The sequence below is a fragment of the Takifugu rubripes genome, chromosome 1, assembly GCF_901000725.2.
Source record: "Takifugu rubripes chromosome 1, fTakRub1.2, whole genome shotgun sequence".
In the NCBI taxonomy this organism is placed as follows: domain Eukaryota; kingdom Metazoa; phylum Chordata; class Actinopteri; order Tetraodontiformes; family Tetraodontidae; genus Takifugu; species Takifugu rubripes.
In genome coordinates, this window is record NC_042285.1 from 1,038,326 (window position 1) to 1,052,992 (window position 14,667).

The 14,667-nt window shown below is 54.0% G+C and overlaps 1 long non-coding RNA gene across 1 annotated transcript; it reads left to right on the forward strand.

The window, feature by feature from the left end:
• Window positions 1-6,281: 6,281 nt before the first annotated feature.
• LOC105416383 (uncharacterized) lies at window positions 6,282-7,183 on the forward strand. Its single transcript, XR_964528.2, has 3 exons — window positions 6,282-6,592; window positions 6,714-6,884; window positions 6,962-7,183. It is a non-coding gene; the product is annotated as an uncharacterized lncRNA (long non-coding RNA).
• Window positions 7,184-14,667: the final 7,484 nt, after the last annotated feature.

The following is a 14,667-nucleotide window of genomic DNA, read 5'->3' on the forward strand; positions in this document are numbered from 1 at the left end:
CTCCAATTCTGAGGAGCTCATCTTGCTTGGCAGCATTAATGGTGTGAAATGTCACATCTGGAGCCACGAGTCACATCTGGAGCCAGCGAGTCACGTCTGGAGCCACCGAGTCACGTCTGGAGCCACCGAGTCACGTCTGGAGCCACCGAGTCACATCTGGAGCCAGCGAGTCACATCTGGAGCCACCGAGTCACGTCTGGAGCCACCGAGTCACGTCTGGAGCCACTGAGTCACGTCTGGAGCCACCGAGTCACGTCTGGAGCCAGCGAGTCACATCTGGAGCCACCGAGTCACGTCTGGAGCCACCGAGTCACGTCTGGAGCCACCGAGTCACATCTGGAGCCACCGAGTCACGTCTGGAGCCACCGAGTCACGTCTTAAACCACTGAGTCACATCTGGAGCCAGCGAGTCACGTCTGAAGCCACGAGTCACGTCTTAAACCACCGAGTCACGTCTGGAGCCAGCGAGTCACATCTGGAGCCACCGAGTCACGTCTGGAGCCACCGAGTCACGTCTGGAGCCACCGAGTCACATCTGGAGCCACCGAGTCACATCTGGAGCCACCGAGTCACATCTGGAGCCAGCGAGTCACATCTGGAGCCACCGAGTCACATCTGGAGCCACCGAGTCACATCTGGAGCCAGCGAGTCACATCTGGAGCCACCGAGTCACATCTGGAGCCACCGAGTCACATCTGGAGCCAGCGAGTCACATCTGGAGCCACCGAGTCACGTCTGGAGCCAGCGAGTCACGTCTGGAGCCACCGAGTCACATCTGGAGCCAGCGAGTCACATCTGGAGCCACCGAGTCACGTCTGGAGCCAGCGAGTCACGTCTGGAGCCAGCGAGTCACGTCTGGAGCCAGCGAGTCACATCTGGAGCCACCGAGTCACGTCTGGAGCCAGCGAGTCACATCTGGAGCCAGCGAGTCACGTCTGGAGCCACCGAGTCACGTCTGGAGCCACCGAGTCACGTCTGGAGCCAGCGAGTCACATCTGGAGCCACCGAGTCACGTCTGAAACCACCGAGTCACATCTGGAGCCACCGAGTCACGTCTGGAGCCACCGAGTCACATCTGGAGCCAGCGAGTCACATCTGGAGCCAGCGAGTCACGTCTGAAACCACCGAGTCACATCTGGAGCCACCGAGTCACATCTGGAGCCACCGAGTCACATCTGGAGCCACCAAGTCACATCTGGAGCCAGCGAGTCACATCTGGAGCCAGCGAGTCACATCTGGAGCCACCGAGTCACATCTGGAGCCAGCGAGTCACATCTGGAGCCAGCGAGTCACATCTGGAGCCAGCGAGTCACATCTGGAGCCACCAAGTCACATCTGGAGCCAGCGAGTCACATCTGGAGCCACCCATCTCTGGATTGTTCGCGACGTTTCCTCCTTCGCTGTGAGCAGGAGGTCGCGGGAGGAGGCTGCCAGGGGCCCAGCGGAGGCTCTAAACTCAGATCTTGTCGCTGCTCTTTGTCTCGTCTTCCGCACCGACGGAATCACATCAGGCAGAAACTCAGGGCGAATCTCCAAGAGCTCATTCCTATTCCGGCGTCTTCCTCCTCCGCCCAGGACGACCTCCGCTAATCTGTGGAGGCCGATATCACCGTTCTGCAGGCGTCTGGGAGCCACCGGGGGAGCAGAGCAGCTGTGGAATCTCACCGTCCGCGTGTTTCATTAGCGTTTGGCATTTTGAATGATGCGTTTGGAAGTATTAAAAGCGGCGCCGCCTCGCCGCGCGCATCGATCTGAATAGCAAAGACCACCGCGGCGGCGGCGCGCAGCCGAGGTGCCTCCGACCGACCCGAGAAGGTGATCGATGAATATTTGATCAGCCGGAGACGGCGCCGAGGAACGGTTGTGTCATCGCGGCGAATGTGAGGAAACAGGAAATGATGAAAGTGTGTGTGTGTGTGTGTGTGCGCAGGTCCTGGGACACACCCAGGAGGGTTGTTTGCTCATTGGCTGGGCGAGGGGGCGTGTTCACAGACCTTCCCAGCATGCATCACTTCTGTACCTGTAGATGTTTGGTCCAGTCACGGGGCGCGACACCAGACACGTGCACAGAATAACGACCAAAGTTAGCTTAGGTGCTGCGGCGCCGGACGCTGCAGGAGGAAAACGCAGCAGTGGCGCTCCGGATCGAACGCCACCGGAGTCCAGAAACGCTCGTTATTCCCATTAACATTCGTCAGCTTGTAATTTCCCGGCGTCGGCAATCACAGCAAACATCAAACACCTGCTGCGGCTTCACGTCTGAGCAGAGATTATTACCGTTCCTGTCAGTTCAGGGCTCCACGAAGAGCCTCAATCAATTATTCCAAAGATGAGAGCCGGGTTTTCCGTCTGGGCTACAGGTCCGCAACCCGGCCTCGGCTTGACTGAGACAGTTTTGATTTATTGAGCAATTACCTGCTGGCGGGTCGTTGCTATGGTTCTGAGGCTTTATCAGCGCGGAGCGAGGCGAAGATGCTGTCTGGAGTCTGTGAGGCGCTTCACTAGCTAATGCCGCTCCGCCGCGCGCGTGACAGGTGCGGAGAGGAAGATCTCCGAGTCCGTCTGGGTCGGGAACCCTCCGGAGATGTGATGATATGCGTGATCCGAGATCAGGAAAGAGAGAAGATTCCACTCTGATCTCGTCCTGTGTTTGGGAAAAAAAAAAACCGGCGTCTTTTAGCACTTCAAGGCTCCCTCATCCATCCAAAAGAATTGATTAAATTAGGAGAGACGTCTCAGCGCTAATAAATGCTATTATGCTAACAGGAGAAGACAGAGCCTTGATTTAAAGAGACTCCCGCTCCAGGCCGGATCGGGCCGACGTTCTAAATGTGATCCGATTGTCTATCAAAAGCAGTGCTCATCAAAACACCACGAGGACGCCGCGCACGCTAATGACCCCACGTTCTCCGAGAACCTCAGATATCTCCATCGCTCCCTTCTCGATGTCCCGCTAAAGCCCAAACGCGTTGACCCAGTCCAGCATGTGAGGACTCGAGGATCCCGGATCCTGGACCGAGCGGCGCTGATCTGAGCCTGGACCGTAAATTGCTTTACCGACGCCATTTTCTTAGGTGCTCATCCGTCTCCGACCAGATGGTTTTGGGATGGTGGGAGGAGGCCTGGAGGACGGCCCAGCGAGGACGCGCACGTCTCGCCAACAACCAAGCCCACAAACGCCAAAATTGGTCGTTTCATTTGAGGGATTCGACACGTCAGATCTTTCAGAGTCCATCTTCGGAACATCTTCACGCGTCCCGGCGTGTGTGCATCAGCTCTTTTTGTTGACAGTCGTCCACAGATCGATGAGCGGCTCCCAGAGCTAAAAGAGGTGTTCGATAGCAGACGGCCGACGCTAATTAAAATGACAGTTTGACTCCGTATTGGCTCCAGGTGAGGCGGCGAGGAGATGACCTCTCCTCAGAGGGTGGAAATGTAATTTCATGGCCTGTTAGACACTGAACTCCAGGAGTAAACAAACTGGTGTTAGCGCTCGTGTCTGACACGCCTGGGCCGCATCAGCGCCGCGGCGGCGGCGGCGGACGTTACGCTCCTTTATATCTCATCCTGTCGGGCCGAGTCCAGAACAAAAAAAGAAAGAAAACAGAGAAAACCTCCTCAGCCACCAAAGTGCTGCATCATTCTCAGTCTGCCTCCATTTGTAGGGGCCAGAACCGGCGCCGCCTCGCTGGGTTTGGAGCCTCGCTGCTCGCCCCGTGAAGCGTCCAGCGAGGCGGCGAACGCACATCGTGTAACGGGAGGAACCGCTAACGAGTCGGAGAGGAGTGAAGGCGAGAGAGACGGTTCCGGTTCCTTCCTGCAGCCCGGCGGCAAATGAATCATCCGGTGGAGTTCGTAACCTGCCTCCGTTCGTCTTTAAAGAGCCAAAACGAGAGGTTGAATTATTCAGAAACTGACCTTTGACCTCCCGCCGTTCCATCTATTCAGGAAGAAGAAAAAACAAACAGGCGGCGAAACGAACCGACGGAGGGAAAAATCACACAAATATAATTTGTTTCCTCTTTTTTTCTTTCATAATGAAAAGTGAGAATAAGAGATTAGAATGGATTTAATCAAATGATAACCCGAGGGGGAGAATTCACAGGCCCAGGAAACAAAGTGCTGGAGAAAACATCTGCGAACGCCGCGGCGAGGGAAGAACGGCCCGGGGAAGTCGTTCCAAGCCGCTCGATCACAATCGCTCGGAGGCGTGCTGATAAAGAACAGCAGGGAGAACAGGTTGGGAGACCTTTGGAAGTTCAGACAATCAGCTGTGAAAACTTATTAGAAATGCCACTTTGTTATTGGAGCCGTCAGAGCGTCACGTTTAATCAATTAGACTTTTAATCTCCGGTGCAAATGAGTTCAGCCCTCATTTAATTTTAGTTCCGCACCGCTCAGAAACACCCCGAGGAGTGTGTGTGATCACACTCCGGAACACTAGGGGGCGCCGTGCGCTACTCAAAGGCCACCTCAAAGAGGGCGCCAGCCGTCGTCTCACTGCTGAATCTGCAGTTGGGGTCAGAGGTCAGGGACCAGGGTCACTGTGTTCAGAGGGAAAACGTTGTGAGCAATAATCAGGAGCCCTGGAAAGAAGGAGAAGCAGAAAAGAGACCCAGAAGAGTCCAGGTCAGCGGCTCATATCAGCCAGTGAAGAAGCTGGTTAAAGGAGAGGTCCTCTCCCTCTCTCCCTCCCCTCCCTCTCCCTCTCCTCTCCTCTCCTCCCTCTCTCTCTCCCTCTCTTTCCCTCTCTATCCCTCTCTCCCTCCCTCCATCTCTCTCGCCCTCTCTCTCTCTCCCTCCCTCTCTCTCCCTCTCCTCCCTCTCTCTCCCTCTCTTTCCCTCTATCTCCCTCTCCCTCTCTCTCTCCCCCTCTCTCTCTCCCTCTCTCCTCCCTCCATCTCTCTCGCCCCCTCTCTCTCTCCCTCCCTCTCTCTCCCCTCTCTCTCTCTCTCCCTCTCCCTCCCTCTCTCTCTCTCTCCCTCCCTCTCTCTCCCTCTCTCTCCCTCCCTCTCCCTCTCTCCCCTCCCTCTCTCTCCCTCCCTCCCTCCCTCTCTCTCCCTCTCCCTCTCCCTCTCTCCCTCCCTCTCTCTCCTTCTGACCTCATGTGTGGGAAGAGGCAGCAGAGATCAGGGAGCACAAAAGGCTAATTTTGCCCCCGTGAACTTCACAATAACCCGAAACGCCGTTTCATTGCAGGAAGCCGAGCCCTTCGTAGGCGTGGCCTCAGCTTCAGAGGAGCCGCGGCGCCGCCGGTGCCCGATCAGTGCGGGCTCTATATAAACAGAAATGTCACCCAGGACCTTGACTTGTCTAGTTTGAAAGAGCAGCTGTTGGGTTTCGGTTTCCCTGATAGAAGAGGAGCGCCGGCCCTCGTGCACCACGGTGGCGCGGGGCTCCGCGCGGCTAACGTAGCTCTGAGTAAAGGATATTAAAAACGTCACCTCCGACTTTGCATCATCCATCAGCAACGCGGCTCCTGCGGCGAGGGAGGGGCCGGAGGCAGCGGCGGCGTCCTCTTCCCCAGGTGAGTCTCTGATCCAACCAGCCGTGAAGCAACGCCGGATCAACGAGGCCGTTCAGGCAATCGGAGCAAACGCCGCCGCGGCTGGAGAAGCCTGGAGCGCTGCTCCGCCCTGTCAGTCTCTGCTCTTAACCCCTCTCAACACCTCCCTGCAGCTCATTACCGCAGCGCCGCTCGGGCCCTGAGAGGCGAGGCCGACCACTCCAGGGGAAGCTATAGGATCCATTAGCCCAGCGCCAGCCTCAGCGGCCCAGTCCTCGTTCCCATTTGTCTTTCCCTAAAAACCCTCTTCATCCTGCACCGACCCAGATGCCGCTCCTCCTCCTCCTTCCTCCTCCTCCTAAATAAATCTTTAAACAAGAAAGTGAGCGGCAGAAGTCCACAGTTTCTACTTCCCAGAGCCCTGAAGCAGGCAGCCAGTGTTGCTGTTGTGAGCAAATTATTCTCCGTGGGAGGTTTTTTGACGAGACCGGAGCTTTGCTGCCCAGAATTCCGTCATGGCAAACGCAACTCTCTCCCCATATGCTGCTACGCAGGTCCAAGTGGTGGAAATGGCCCCCGCCAGTGCCGTTATTCCCTTGTGTGGAGAAAAAGTCCAACTCAGCAGGCGTCGCCGTCTAAAGACACAAACGAATCCTAAAAATCGACATTCCTGCCGGTGTGCCGCAGCGCTAATGCTGCTCATCAGGACTGTTGCGTCGCATCGTCACAACTGCCCTCTCTGTCCCCACGACGGGGAAAGAGGGAGGATGAAGGTTAATTCCTGAGATTACCGTCTCATACGGGGATAAGCTAAATATCCAAACAGGTAATGATGAGTATGCAGCATTAACCTTCACAATGGCAGACAAGAAAATGGGCTAAAGAAGCCACCAGGCAACGTAGCAGCTGCTAGCATCCAGAGATACCTGCTGTATTGTGTTAGCATTCCTGAACGCTGCCTTCCATGTTGCACCTGTTTGTGATTGGAGGTTAGCGTAGCTTCTGCAGCCCCTGAATGACCTCCTGAGCGTCATCATGGCACCAAATAGAGAGAAAAGCAGCCAGTCGAGCAGCCTCGGCCTCATGGTGAGTGCTTCTGTTTTATTTGGGGGTCACGTAGCACTCAAGCATCAGATTTATTTGTTGAACATATATATTGCACCAAGTCAATAAACTGCAGACCTTTTATTTCTGCTGGATTGGAAAGACGGCGTGCTGCTGTTTGCACCACAATAGAGAGCTGCGGTGAAGATATCTGCTTTGTTCTTCCACACAAAACCAGCGCTTGAAAAGAAGGGAGACAGATTCCTCCACCACGACAGCACCGAGGCTTTCATAGGCTGGAGGAAGAAGAGATCGACGCGTGTTGCCTCCTACGGTGCGTGCGCGCGTGGCATCATCTCACTAAATTTAGGGCAAAATCAAAGAAAATGCGTCTCTCTTTGATCTGGGCAGAAACTCTGAAGACAGTCGGCATGATTAGCGCACGGAGAGACAGTTTTATGCTGCGAGTGACGACTTTATTCCACATGGCCTCTCACGTTGTGCATGAATGAATGTTTATGAAGATATGGTATATGTATATATGCATGAATCACAGATACAATCCTGCATTCCTTTGTTTGGTGCCCTTTCATCTTTTCCTGCTCGTCCTCTCCTTCTCTGCGTCGCCGCAGCGAACCTGCCCGAAGAAATCGATTCTGCTGAACCTAATTTTTTAAAAAAGAAAAATGACATGAGGATTAATAACTTGCCTGATGTGGAATATGCACGCGCGCTGTCAGCCTGATGAATAGGCTGCGGTCCGATCGCAACGACGAAGCCAGCTTTTCAATCAAGGAGAACGAAAGAGAAAAACGCATCTGGGACAAAATGTCCAGGCCTGCTTTAAAGCTGGAGAGACCTTTCAGAAGAAGGAATGAATAAATATTTTGGTGCGTTTGGAGTCAGGTGCTCGGTTCGACTTTTCCTCGGTGTTGAAACTCTCAAGGTAAATATCGACCACTGCAGCTGCTGTAGTTGGATACAGCAAGTTTAAAAGTTGACATTCCTACTTTTGCTACATATTTGGGGATATTTAATCATTTACCGCAAGTAAAGTTGATCATTTGCTTAATTTGTGTCGTTGGATCTGCTCTGGTTTGAAAGGCTTTTCATGTTTTCACCCAGTGGTCAGCAACCTGGGGGGCGCGTCCCTCTATCGGCACGCTGCAGCACAATCCGCGGCACACGGGCGACACCCACAACTTTCTGGGGTCCCTTCACACGTGGAGGCAGCATTTTCTCTAATGTCTGGTTCATTTCTCAAACATCTGGAGAGATAAATTAAAATCGGATCCGGAAAACTGTGCAATTAAAAGAGAGAGAGAGAGAGAGAGAAATTGCATCAAAGCCAGAACCTTGAAGTGACCATGCTAACCGCTAGGTCCGCGATAAGAATGAAACAGTGGCTGATTCCTTCCTCTGCTGTTCAGATGCACTTTTTAAGTGTCTGCATCCACAGGTGGAACTCGTGCACGTCCTGGTGTGCACGTGTTTGATCTTTAGCGTCGTGTATGACGCGCCGGCGCTTCTACAACACCCGCAGAGATTAGCTCTTTGCTAAATTCGGCTACTTCACAATGGCGCGGACTCGCTGTCACGGTGATAATTGGGACATCTCTGCTGTTCAAGGAAATGTCAGTCAGCATTAGCATGCTCATTTATACTGCCGTCCCTGACAGCTACCTCGATGACCCCCCCCCCCCCACCCCGGTGAGCCAGATCACCTCAAAGAGGGTTATCAAGAAGATTATGAAAAATGACTCTTAAAACAAAGCCGAGTGACACATTATCTCACCATTAAGGGGATTTGAAGGGATAATGAGTGTGGCGCCTTAATCAAAGTTGGAAAGGCCGAGGAGCCAAGTGAAATGTCACCGTCACTCTGGGCATAACTCACTTTTAGCTTCAGCAGGTGTCCTCACCTGAATCATGTCGCCGCCTTTATGGCGCCGGAGGCCCGGGTCTCCCAAGGACACCCGACCTTCATCCCAGACAGAAGTTCAGCACAAAAACTTCGGCTGAAAACTGCCTCCCGTCGACGCTGAGCGGCGGCGTGCGTTGGTCGTCTGGCTCCGCCCACCGCCAATACGCCACCTTTACCAGCTTTGTCTGTATTTAGATTTGAGTCCTGGTTAATTCTCTCCTCACCGCTGCCGTCAGAACCCAGGAAAAGGAGCCGAAGGTGCTGGTGACCAGGATGAGCTCAACCCTCCCCCGCCCGGTGGTGGGGGGGGGAGGTTCTCCTCCCACAGTACAAACATTAATCTGACTCTCACTCCAAATTGCTTTGTGGCGTGAGTGAATGATGTGTGCGCTCTCCACAGGGGTCCCGCGGCCTCTCACCTGACGTCCGCCGGGATGGGCCCCGCCAAGCGTGACGGCGGGCGAGCCTCGGTTAGCTGAAGACGTATAGGCGAGAGAGGCGAGCAAATGTCAGAGCTCAAACTTCTCCTCCACGAGGCTGCACTGCGGAGAAAACCGCGGGTGGTTCGATCGTCACGGCCCTGTGTGTGTGTGTGTGTGTGTGTGTGTGTGTGAGTGTGTGTGAGTGTGTGTATGTGAGTGTGTGTGAGTGTGTGTGCATATTAATGCTCTCGAATGCGTATCCACATCCATTTAGCCGCATTTGAATTTTGTCTGTTAAGCCATTAGAGCGGTCAAATAAGAAGAAGTAGGTAGATAAACTATCCCGCTGAGAAATGTATTATTCTCCGTGAGACTGTTGGAAGAAAGGCAGCTTTGAGTTCCCTGCTCACTTTTCATGAATAAGTGATGAGCCGCGTTTGAATGGGTCCGTGTCCTTTCCCGGCGTCCTTTCTGAAGTTCGCTAAATGGCACACGCGGAGGTACCGTCCGCCAACTAAGTGCCGCTAATCTGATGATGGAGCGTTTCGGTGTATCGTCGTGCCATGGAAGCTCGTCGGGCGAAGACTGAAGTTTCAGAAGGCGGCGGCGCTCAGGAGGGACGGCGGCGTCCATCACGTGTCCCTCACGTGTCCCTCCGGTCCCCCGGGCTGTGTAGCTAAATCACAGCCGCTGGTTCGTGGCCATCACAGATCGCTGTTGCTAAAGGTTGTTGCTCACGGACGTCTTTCAAAACAGTCACTGAGGACACGGGGGACAGCGGCTCTACAGAAAGGACCCCTGGGAAACGGCGCCCGAGGACGGCGCCAGGCGCAGCCCGAGCCCTGTCACGCAAAGTCAGAGCCGGGAGCGGGAGGTGAGCCGGATCAGAGGAGCGCCAGGGCCCAGATAAGAGAAGAATTAGCACTTAATTTGTGAAGAAATTAATCCCTTTCCGGCGTGAATCAGACTCCGACTCTGCCGCATTGTTCCCGTCGTATCTCCGGTCCCCAGATATTTGCAGGTCACTACAGAGGAGAGGGTTTCAATTTGGTCCCTGATGTTGGATCAAGCCGGGAAAAAGTCACAAAGGGAGTCTTTGTTCCAGCAAGGGGGGTCACCAGAAATGGCACCGAGCCGCCGCCGCCGCCGCGCGAACGTGGCGCGCGTCTTAATTGCTTTCGGCTGCGCCTTACAAGGTGCTTTTCACGAAGTTGGACCTGAAGGCCACACGCCAGCTAACTGTAATTAGCGCAGCCTCTGTTTGATATTGAGCGTTTTAATCGCGGACCATTACAGCGCTGCCATTTAAAAAGCCTCAGCAGCCCCCGGAATATCGAGAAGGTGACATTTAGAACGGCCCCGCTTCCCTGTTCCCATTCAAATATCGCCAGTTTCTCTAATTAATTCGCTAATGATTCGCCTTCAGATACGAGCGGTACAGCATCACAACAGAACGCGATTCACCCCCGAAAGGTTGCGCGACAGCTCGGGGCTTCTCGAATCCTTCGGCTTTAAAATGGCGCCGCGGCGTTTGTCCTTAACCCGGTGGACACGTCCTATAGCTGTTGTGTAAAGACGCGTTTCCATTCAGCCGGAATGTTTAGCGTCAGGGAGGAAACCGAAAGAAAGAGACTTGATCTGCAGGTGACCTCTGCCGTTGGAGACACGCGGCGTCGGCGCCGTAGCGGCAGGAGCTGCCGTTGATGGCGCCAGAGCAGGGGCGGAGCTTCCAGCAGTTAGCGCCATCACCCTCGCCTGGTTCCTTCCTGGTGTTCCCTGGGAGTGGACCCACATTCGGGAGCGAGCGCACCCAGATCTACCTCACAAACGCGGTGAGCATCGAGGAACACTTGAAGAACACGTACAAACGCCCCAAAGCTAAGCTAGCTCCATCATTAACGCCAAGAGAGACCAGCAATAACACCAACACAACCAACCAAACAGGCTAAATGACCCGTGTAGCGCTGCTATTATGGGCTGCAATGACCTGAGCCTGTACTTATCAAGCTTCCTCCACCTCCTCCCAAGAGCCCAGTGTTTTCGCTGAAAACTGCACTTAAACGCTAGCGACCAAGCGCCCTTGGTGTCGTTGGGGACTGGACCTCAGCGCTGAAATACAGCAGGTCTCTGCGGTACCTGGGGGAGTAGAAGTGGCTCTTAGATTTGAGGAGGTGGATGAAGAGCGTTTATCCTTGAGAGCAGGACTTCAGACTAAAAAGGCTCCTCGGAGAACCGTGATGAACGCGTCCCTGGTCAGCAGGGTCCAAGGATCCGAGGATCTTTTGTTAGCGCCACGTCCCGGCGTGTCACACACGATCAGGAGCACCATTAGGAGTTTGTCCCAGGAACAAGGAAGGTTTTTACTGGAAGTGACAGTGGCCATTAGGATGAGGGAGCACGCCGGCGCTCCTGCGCCGTGACTAATTGATGTGTTTATATGCTAACGGTGGAGCCACCGTGGATCTGTCAGGCTTTGGCTCTAGCGCTGCTACATCCCGCAGCTTAGCGCCTTTTGACTGGATTTACTGGGAAAAAAGGGCAACGCAGGGCGCCGACCTTCGCCCTGGAGCGCACAAACTTCTCAGAAAGGACACGGACCCGTTCAAAGCCTGTCGAGGAACGTTCCCCACCCATCCGTCCTCCGGCGGGGCTGAAACGGGAGGAGAATGAGCCGTGCTCTCCCCAATACCTTCGTCTCATTAACGGGACAAAAGCAAAAAAAGACAAAGGCTGCAGTAAGCAAAGGCGTTCCGAAGAATTCCACCACCTGATTCCAAAGCCATTGAACTTCCATCGACCTGCTGCCGAGGATTAAGGAGCATGAACGGAACCGTGCAGGAAGAAAGAAGAACATTTGTACCTAAATCGGAAGCCGCACGGCCCGTTTGCTTGATTTAGCGAGCCTTTGGGCGGGCTTTAATTAGCACGTGTTCGACGCCGTTTTTCACGTTTAAGAGGTGATGAATTGTGTAATTAAAAGGCTCACGGTGTAAAGCGGTGGGGCGGGAAGAGAGGAAGTGATTTAACGGGGTCCTGGACGGCGTCTTAATGTTCCGACGCTCATGCAAAACAAGACACCTGCCATGTTCACACACGCGCTAGCTGCTAGCGGGAACGCCCAGAAACGGGGAGGAGGGCAGTAACTCAGGCCTCACCGGATACCTTTCCCAAATCAAACATTCCCTGTGCTCCGCTGGGGTTCCGGACAGGTGGCGTCCGCGGGAGGATGCTAACGCTGATGGTTTGCTGTCCCAGACTCGGAGCCGGAGGTGCTCTGAGGTAAAGCGCCGCTTCCGTTTTTTCCCAACCATCCCACTTTCCCGGGATTGCCAAGGCTGGCGGCGGAGTGCAGATGTGTGGTAATTGAGTTTGGAACGGGCTGTTTGAGGCGGAGATGCTGCTGTGTGGCGTCGCCATAGCGATCCTTCCAATTTTCCCTCTTTAAGGCGTCCTGGCCTCGGGCCGCTTGACTGCTGAGAGCTTCAGTTTGGAGTCGCGGAGGAGAAAGGACAGATCGAAGCTTTGAGCTCGTCTCAGTTCCTCTTCTGAGGTTCTTTGATTGAAAAAAGGTTTTGTATTTGTGGTTTTTTTTTATTTTCATCATTACTTTATACTTGGTGGAAAATAAGAAGTCAAGTTTGGCAACAGCGAGGAAGCATCGAGGTCACAGCTGGTGAAAACATGGAGGAAAACCTGGATCGATCCGTGAGTTAGCTGCCGTCAGCTACCTGGAATGTTGCTACTACTGATACTACTACTGCTACTGCTGCTACTGCTGCTACTGCTACTGCTGCTGCTGCTGCTGCTGCTGCTGCTGCTACTGCTGCTGCTGCTGCTGCTACTGCTGCTACTGCTGCTGCTGCTGCTGCTGCTACTGCTGCTGCTGTTTCTGCTGCTGCTGCTTGCTGCTGTGTGCTGCGCTACTGCTGCTGTGCTGCTGCTACTGATACTTAATGCTGCTGCTTGTTGCTGCTGAGCTATGATGCTGATGCTGCGCTGCTACTGCTGCTGTGCTGCTGCTACTGATACTATGCTGCTGCTGTTTGCTGCTCGCTGCTACTGGCTGCTGCTGCTGATGATGCTGCTACTGATACTTACTGCTGCTGCTTGCTTGTGCTGTGCTGCTGTGCGCTTGCTACTGGTGCTACTTGCCTGCTTGCTGATGCGGCTTGCTGCTGTTACTGCTGCTGCTGCTGCTGCTAGCTACTGATGCTGCTGCTGCTGCTACTGATTATACTGCTGCTGCTGTTTTGTGTGCTACTGCTTGCTGCTGCTGCTACTGCTGCTACTGCTGCTACTTGCTTGACTGGCTGCTGATGCTGCTACTGCTGCTGCTGCTGGCTGCTAAATGATACTACTGCTGCTGCTGCTGCTGCTGCTGCTGCGACTGCTGCTACTGCTGCTGCTGCTACATGCTGCTACTGCTGCTGCTGTTGCTGCTGCTGCTGCTGCTGCTGCTGTTGCTGCTGCTGCTGCTGCTGCTGCTGCTGCTGCTGCTGCTGCTACTGCTGCTGCTGCTGCTACTGCTGCTGCTGCTACTGCTGCTGCTACTACTGCTGCTGATACTACTGCTGCTGCTGCTACTGCTGCTGCTGCTGCTGCTGCTGCTACTGATACTACTGCTGCTGCTGCTGCTACTGATACTACTGCTGCTGCTGCTGCTACTGATACTACTGCTGCTGCTGCTACTGCTGCTGCTGCTACTGCTGCTACTACTACTGCTGCTGCTGCTGCTGCTACTGATACTACTGCTGCTGCTGCTCCTGCTACTGTTGCTGCTGCTACTACTGCTGCTGCTGCTGCTGCTACTGCTACTGTTGCTGCTGCTACTACTGCTACTGCTGCTGCTGCTGCTGCTACTGCTGCTACTGATACTACTGCTGCTGCTGCTGCTACTGATACTACTGCTGCTGCTGCTACTGCTACTGTTGCTGCTGCTACTACTGCTACTGCTGCTGCTGCTGCTGCTACTGCTGCTGCTGCTGCTGCTACTACTGCTACTGCTGCTGCTGCTGCTGCTGCTACTGCTGCTGCTGCTGCTACTGCTGCTACTGCTGCTGCTGCTGCTGCTACTACTGCTACTGCTGCTGCTGCTGCTGCTGCTGCTGCTGCTACTGCTGCTGCTGCTGCTGCTGCTACTGCTGCTACTGCTGCTACTACTGCTGCTACTACTACTGCTGCTGCTGCTACTACTACTACTGCTACTACTACTACTACTACTACTACTACTACTGCTACTACTACTACTACTACTACTACTACTACTACTGCTGCTGCTGCTACTGCTGCTACTGCTACTACTACTACTACGACTACTACTGCTGCTGCTACTACTACTACTACTACTACTACTACTACTACTGCTGCTGCTGCTACTACTACTGCTCCAATCAATAACCTTTATTATTGACATGTTATCTCTGGTTTCCCCTGTCACTGACGCTCTTCTGTTCTCTGGAGAACGTCACCAGCTGCTTCCTGCTTCCAACCTTTCTGTGCAGGCACATGGAAGGGCAACAATATAGTGAAGATCCATCTGACTCAACCTAAAGGGCTCTGCTGGGTGTATGTTCTCGTCTTCACAGTATATTTTCCATCTGTCATCTTTCCTGTAACCACATGGAAACCCCTCAGGGAGGACGTCTCCTGTTTAGTCTTATTTGCTACTTGATGATCAATGTGTAGCTTAGCTGTCAATCAAACGCTCCGGGGTCGATCTTCAACCATCGTAATAAGAAACCGTGAGAAAAACGGAGCAAAAAGGTAAAGAA